Source organism: Rhinoderma darwinii, chromosome 1 (genome assembly GCF_050947455.1).
Source record: "Rhinoderma darwinii isolate aRhiDar2 chromosome 1, aRhiDar2.hap1, whole genome shotgun sequence".
NCBI classification, from domain to species: Eukaryota; Metazoa; Chordata; class Amphibia; order Anura; family Rhinodermatidae; genus Rhinoderma; species Rhinoderma darwinii.
In genome coordinates, this window is record NC_134687.1 from 477,321,859 (window position 1) to 477,327,946 (window position 6,088).

General features: G+C 44.9%; 1 long non-coding RNA gene across 1 annotated transcript in view; it reads right to left on the minus strand.

The window, feature by feature from the left end:
* LOC142658390 (uncharacterized) overlaps window positions 1-5,968 on the minus strand; it is a 78,733-nt gene extending 72,765 nt beyond the window's left edge. The window contains exon 1 of the long non-coding RNA XR_012850121.1: window positions 5,816-5,968. This is a non-coding gene — a long non-coding RNA (uncharacterized LOC142658390). The remainder of the gene's footprint in view (window positions 1-5,815) is intronic.
* Window positions 5,969-6,088: the final 120 nt, after the last annotated feature.

The window sequence follows — 6,088 nt, forward strand, 5'->3', positions numbered from 1 at the left end:
CACTGTGTTATATCAAGTCCAGAGTCAGCGCAGCCGTCTACCAGGAAATTTTAGAACACTTCATGCTTCCCTCTGCTGACAAGCTTTATGGAGATGCTCAGTAGCGGATTAAGAAGACCATGGGCCCTGGGCTGTTACCCAAACTTGGGCCCCTCTTCTCCACCGCCACCCTGCCGCGCCGTAACTATTGCTAACACTAACTTTTTTCACAAGCATTAACAAATGGGTGTTACGATTCCCCTTTCACAGGGCTGTGTCCCTACATACTGACAGTATCACACTGTGCAGGGACACATCCTCCTGACAAGGGGATTGGTCACAATAATTTTTCTATTAGTCCTGGACTGCACAAAGACGTTATGTGGAATACAAGGATTTCCTATTATAAACATGTCAGGAAAGGACACAGATTCTCTACAAATCCAGTGACTAACAGGTGACGACGTGCAGATGCTAGTAGTTTTTTCCCCTCTTTTCTTCTCCATACGGTCCAGAGCTCATGACGACTTCTCCTGGCCATGACCCATTTCTGCAGCCCTTAAATATAATATCACCATGCACTGCGCCCCTGACTATAATTGTGTCACACACTGTAAAGTAAAGCACCACATACACAGTGCCCCCTGTAGATAGCGCCAACCCCCCATGTAGACAGCGCAACACACACCACCTGTAGATAGCGCCACACACACACCCTGTAGATAGCGCCACACACACACACACACACACACACACACACACACACCTGTAGATAGCGCCACACACACAACCCCCTGTAGATAGCGCCACACAGCCCCCTATAGTTAGCATCACACAGCCCCCTATAGATAGAGCCACACAGCGCTCCCTTCCTTATATATAGAGCAACACAGCGCTCCCCCCCCCCCCGGTATATAGTGCTACACAGCGTCACTACAGTGCAGACCTGGGATGACATTTTATCCCATATGACTGCTGCAGTCTGTGATTGGCTACAGCGGTCACATGGGGTGAAACGTCATCCCAGGAGGCCGGCCCGGACGAAGAAACAGAATTCTGGACAAGTATAAGATTTGTATTTTTTCTAAATTGCGTTTTTACATAACATCTGCTATCTGTTGTGGGTTTTACCTGCCCATTGAATTAAATGGAGAAAACCCGAAACAAATAAGCAGTTATTACGCAAATACAATTGACATGCTGAGGTCAATTTCTGAGCTTTTTTTCCCCACTTATCATTTACGCAGCGTGTGGATGAGAATTGTTCACATCTAATCTACTCTGCTGCTACTGTATTAGGGCTTGTCCACACTTAACGGAATTGCTGCATATTTTCCGCCAAGAAAATACGCAGAATACAGTAGCAGCAAAGTGAGTGAGATTTACCAAATCTCATCCAAAACGCTGCGTAACATTTCCGACCAGACATTTTATCCTGCGGTGCGTATTTCTCGTGCCGCAACATGTCAATTCCTGCTGTGGAAAGTGGACAGAATTGCTGCGTTTTTTCAGAGGAGACGTCACCATCCCCCAACATTGAGAAAAACACAGCAAAATACGCACCATTTTCTGCATCAAAAATGCAGGAAATGGTGCTTTTTTTCTGCAGCGGAATTTCTGCGGAATTGCTGCAGAAATATATATATATATATATATATATATATATATACACACACTATATGCATACATACACACACACACACACACACACACACACACACACACACACACACACACACACACACACACACACTATATATATATATATACATAATACATACATACATACACATGTACACATCACAGACACACATGAGTATGCACATTATACACATATAAAGTACACATTGTAAACACACATGCACTTACCTTTTATGTAGGATATTTGTGAAGAGCGTTCAGCAGGTTGATGTGGTGGGAGTCTTCACACAGCGTTTATCCTGCTCACAGCCGGACACCGAGCCTGCAGACAGTCTCCCCTCCCCCATTTCCCAACCGCTAGCAGCAGGAGGAGAGATGTGTAGAGCAGGGAAGGTGGGCTGGAGGGGGAGTTTCAGCACAGACCACGGCTGCTAATTAGAAGCGAAGCTCGCCTCGCGTCATGACAGGTGCGTTCCTGGCACCGGGGCTCCCTCCAGTGCTAGCGACGCCACTGTGCATGAGGGGGTTCGGGCGGCCATGGGCCCCCTGGGAGCCTTGGGCCCTAATGATGATCCGCCACTGGAGATGCTGATTTCATTTTCTAGCAGGACACGGCACCTGCCCACACTGCCAATATTACCAATACCTGGTTTAATAACCACAGTATCGCTGTTCTTGATTGGCCAACAAACTCGCCTGACCTAAACCCCATAGAGAATCTATGGGGTATTGTCAAGAGGAAGATGAGACACCAGACCCAACAATGCAGACGAGCTGAAGGTCGCTATCAAAGCAACCTGGGCTTCCATAACACCTCAGCAGTGCCACAGGCTGATCGTCTCCATGCCACGCCGCATTGATGCAGTCATTCATGCAAAAGGAGCCCGACCAAGTATTGAGGGCATATAATGTACATACTTTTCAGTAGGACAACATTTCGGTATTAAAAATCATTTTTTAAATTGGGCTTCTATAATATTCTAATATTCTGAGACACTAAGTTTTGGGTTTTCATTAACTGTTAGCCATAATCTTCAACATTAAAAGAAAAAAATGCTGGAAATAGATCACTCTGTGTGTAATGAATCTTTATAATATATGAGAGACACTTTTTGAATTGAATTACTGAAATAAATTAACTTTTTGATGATATTCTAATTCATTGAGATGGACTAGTATGTATATATATATATATATATATATTTTTTTTTAATGAACTATATGACCTGAATGACTGACAATCAGGTCACTCACAGGGGACGGTGGGCACGCACTATTGTGCTTAATTGTATACGTATCCTTAAGACGCAGATACAATTGAATGCGCTTGCATGGCATGGAAACCATCAGTTCCCTACCTCGTCATTCAGCGCTTTTCTTGTCATGCAGATGGCACTATAACGTCATCACTGGAGAAGGACTGGTCAGAAAAGACTAGGCCTGCGTCACTAGATTAGAGGACGGCCAACAACAAGGTGAATGATCGCTAGTAACCTGGTTACTAGCGATCATTTACCTACTTTATAAAGTAGGTGAATGACCACTAAGAACTCCTAGCGCAAGGACTCCTTTGTATCTGAAGTAGTCCCCGCACTAGGTTCATTTAGTAGCGCACGCACCCGAGATGAACCAAAATTCTGGCACATCTTGGGTTATCCTGCGCCTCTTACAAGTCTTAGTAAACTAAGCAGTGACATTAATGAGTTTACATCAGATGGTGCCTGTTTACCTCAGTTCATTGGCCTACTAAGGCCTCATGCCCACTTCAGTGTTTTTCTTCAGGGTGCTAGCCGTTTTTCTGACGGCTAGCACCCTGACCCATTCATTTCAATGGGGCCATGCACACTTCAGTTTTTTTGACGGTCCCGTTGCTCCGTTCCGATCCAAAGTAGAGCATGTCCTACTTTGGTCCGAGATTCCGTGACCGTGAGGTGTGATGAAGGGAGGGAGTGATGTAGGGAGTGAGTGACGCGGCAGCCTGTGATTGGCTGTAGAGGCCGCTGCAGCCTGTGATTGGCTGCAGAGGCGGTCACGTGGGATGAAGCGTCATCCCTGGAGGCCGGCCAACTGACGTCATCCTGACGTGCGTGACCGCCATTACAGCCTGTGATTGGCTGCAGCGGTGACATGGGATGAAACGTCATCGCTGGAGGCCGGACAGGGGGAAAGTATGTATGAACTTATTTTTTTTATTTCATTATAATTGTATTTTCCGAGCGCCGAGCATGGTACTGTCCAGGGTGCTGAAAGAGTTACCGCCGATCAGTGCAGCCCATTAACTCTTTCAGCACCCTGGACAGTACCATGCTCGGCGCTCGGAAACACGGAGTGCACACGGCCGCTAAAACGGGCACGCGGATCCGTCAAATACGGCCGTGAAAACGGTGTCTGAAGTGTGCACGAGGCCTTATAAAGCAGGCCACTGACCCGGGGATAACCTGGGACCACGTGATATAAATTAACCAATGACATCTTAGATCTGTCACTGCTTAGTTTACAGTCGCAGTCTCCAGTTCTGGACCCAGGAAAGCTAAGTAAAATAATTGTGTTGCTTTTTTATGTGTTACTAATGTTTTGTTTTTTTGGGTTTGTTTTTTTTACAGGTTCGAGTACTTCAGATTCGAGGACTACTTCGATGAAAGCGTTTATTTTTTATTTTTAATAAAATGGTTAATGATTGTAGTGTGGGGAGGTTTATTTTAATAAAATATTTTTTATGTGTCTGTGATTTTTTTTAAACTTTAATACTACTGCCTTAGTAATAGCCGCTGTCTGATTGATAGTGTTTATTACTAAGAGGGGCTTAGTGTTAGCCGGTGGAAAGGCTAATACCAACCCCCCATTATAACCCCCGGACCCACCTCCACCAGGAGTACCGGGAAGAGCCAGGTACGATCGAGTACCTGACCATCTGTAGTGATGGTCGGTTACTGGGGCGGACGCAGGCTGTTATTACTAGGCTGGGAAAGGCCAAAAACCATGGGCCTTCCCACCCTCGTAATGCTAGCCTGCTGCTATGTTGTATCTGGCTAGTTATGAAAAATGGGAGGGACCCAACGTTGTTTAAAAAAAATAAAAAAATAATAATTACTGAAAAAACCCTGACGTGGGGTCCCCCCCATTTTTTATAACCAGCCCGATTCAACACAGCAGCAGCAGCCTAGCATTACCAGGATGGGAAGGACCACGGTGTTTGGACCTTCCTAGCCTAAGGGTATGTTCACACAGAGTGTTTTCGGGCCTCAAAAGCAGAACACCTTCAAACATCTGCCCATTGATTTCAATGGGAAAAATTGTGTTCTGTTCTGACGGACCGTTTTTCAAAACGGCAGCGTAAAAAAAAAAAGCGAAGAAAACGGCTCCGTATTTTCAGACATTTTTTATTTTGTGTGTGCACATACCCTAATAATACCAGCCTGCGGCCTCCCCAGTGCCCGACCATCACTTCAGGCGGTCGGGTACTGGATTGTACCCGACTCTTCCAGGTACCCCTGGTGGCGGTGGGTATCGGGGTAATAATGGGGGGTTAGTGTTAGCCTTTTCACCGGCTAACACTAAGCCCCACCTTAGTAATAGACGCCGTCAGACAGCAGCTATTGCTAAGGCAGCGGTAATAAAGTAAAAAAAAAAAAACACAGATACATAGAAAATATTTTATTGAAATAAAAACCTCCCCACTCAACTCTCGTTAACCATTTAAAAAAATAAAAAAAGCGAAGGAGTCCTGGAATCCGAAGTAGTCAAACAACCGAACCTGTAAAAAAACACAAATAAAAATTTTTTAATAAAAAAAGGATGAAATAGCATAGTAGACTACGATAATCCATCCTGAGGGACCCCATAAAAAAAAACATATACTACACGGTATACGTTTTTTTAACATGAGAGACTATGGGTAACGGATGCCACTGTATGGCAGACATTTTCGTAATTACTGTGGTTTGTGGTGCTTGAAGTTCCATGCTAGTCGACTTTCTAGGACACATTTGTAAAATTGATTCTGAAAGTTTCGCTGTACAGTCCTTCAAATTCCAACACCCAAAAAGCTTTTTCTTGCTTCGATGTCACAATCTTATGTCACACTATGTAAGCACACTTCACATTTGGCTCTTGAAAATAAAAGCTGTGCTGGTGATTGCTAGTATAACTAAAGCTAGGTCATAAGATGAAAAAATCACTGATTGATGGAACTAACCGGTGGATAAACCAGATAATTCTACTGTTGTCTCAGCTTTGTCTGGCATAAAACCTCCCAGTCACGATAGGGTTAACGTCTGCTGCCGCGTCTATAGCTCTCCCTTTCCATAAACATCTTTATTTAGTGGAGTCATTTCCTGTTTTGTACCTGGTCCTATCACCTGCAAAGTGGAGTGACGTCACGCCGCAAACTAACGTAATGACGCCGACGCCGTCGCCGCCGCCGCCGCCGCCGCAGAAGACAACTATCCTTGTACGAACTATTTCCATC